This window comes from Scardinius erythrophthalmus (genome assembly GCF_964197995.2).
Source record: "Scardinius erythrophthalmus genome assembly, chromosome: 2".
NCBI lineage: Eukaryota > Metazoa > Chordata > Actinopteri > Cypriniformes > Leuciscidae > Scardinius > Scardinius erythrophthalmus.
In genome coordinates, this window is record NC_138222.1 from 66643074 (window position 1) to 66645028 (window position 1955).

Genomic DNA, 1955 nt, shown 5'->3' on the forward strand with positions numbered 1-1955 from the left:
AGATGGTTTGGATCAGTCATCAAAATAAACAATACAAAAAACAAATTACAATTAATATTTTAAAGATAAAAATGTCTAGCGTTTTTTTATCCTTTATTTCCTTTGCATTCTATGAAAAGACGTTGTTACAATTAGAATGCATAACACATCAAACAAGGGAAATTATTATAAAATAACTATTATTTACTTTACCAAACAAAACCGTGAGAATCAAGAAGATAATTAGGAGGAACTCATGTTTAGCTGTGTTGATGTTGTAAATTGTATGTATGTAGGCCTATTATATGCATTAAAGTGTTAGCTATCATGAAATCAGTAACACTTTACAATAAGGTTTAATTTAAATTTGTTAAGGAAACTCCGCCTACCACTTCACCTCTTCTTCTTCTTCTTCTTCTTCTTCTTTTTGATTGGCGGTTTGCAACTATTTCTTGTGCATTACCGCCACCACTGGACTGGAGTAGGCACGGGAGTTACTAGCTATTCCCAAACTAAATATACCAGCACGTTAAACTTAAAAAAAAAAAACCAAAAAAAACTTATATCCTTTTTAACAGGCCTGTACTTTTCAAAAAAAGAAATAATAAATCAAAATTTTCCCTTGAGCTTCTTTTCAATAGTGTTTTAATTTCTAAAGACATTTTCTTTGTTTTCAACTCATTAACAAGCATCTGCCTTGCCTCATTGTATTTATGACAGTACATTATTACATGCTCTACTGTTTCAGGTATATTGTTCTGGCAATACTCACAATTTCCATCTCCATGCTTTTTTATTAAGAACATTGTACTATTCAACTTTGTATGACCCAACCTCATCCTTGTTAGTATAATTTCTTCCTGTCTTGATCTGGTTATTTGTGTGTCTTTTCCCACTTTCCCTTGTATCCTATAAAGATGTCTTCCTGTGTACCCATTATCCCAAATATGTTGCCACTTTTTAATCGTTTTCGCCTTTACTATACTTTTTATTTCTGCTTTACTGTACTTTACATCTACATCTATATTGCTTTTGTCTGTTGCTCTCTTTGCATGCTCATCGGCCAGTTCGTTACCCTCTACTCCTATATGGGCTGGAACCCATAAGAATGTCACCCTCCTTCCTGATGCTTGTATTCCACTTGCCAGCTGTAAAATTTCGATTAAAATATCTTCCCTTGAATCAGACCGATAATTCTGAACACTAAACATTGCTGAACTTGAATCAGAGGCAATCACTGCCTGAAGACAATTGTTAGACTCTATCCACACAAGTGCTAACCATATGGCAACCAGTTCAGCAGTATACACTGATAGGTCATCATTTATCCTTTTTGCCTTTGCTATTCCCATCTCAGGGATTACATAAGCTACCCCTACTCTCTTTTCAATATTTTTAGACGCATCTGTAAAAACCTTTACACACTCTTTGTATTTTCCTGTTATATAATTTCTTACCCCATACTTATCCACTCCATCTTTCTTTCTTTCCTCCAACAGTCCTAAATCAACCCTCAATTCTTCCAACATCCAAGGAGGCACTACTGGATATGCCACTGTAGGGCTGATGTTCAGTGACCCAATTCCCATGTTATTCACCTTATCTTTTATAACCCATCCATAACTTTTAACTTTCATACTTTCTTTTTCCTGACATTCTCTTAATACTGTCTGAGACATGTGGTTCTCTTTATGACCCCTGATATTTGCCCAGTATACCAGTGCTAGCTGGTCCCTCCTCAAATGCAGTGGCATCTCACCCACCTCTACTTGAATTGCAGCTACTGGAGAAGTTTTTATTGCACCACTAATTATCCTCATTGCTTGATTTTGCATACCATCAAGTTTGCTCAAGCTTGTCTTGGAGGCTGATCCATATGCTATACAGCCGTAGTCAAACACTGATCTCATTAGCCCTGTATAGATGGTTTTCAATGCTGACCTTGTAGCACCCCAATCTATCCCGCATAGACACCT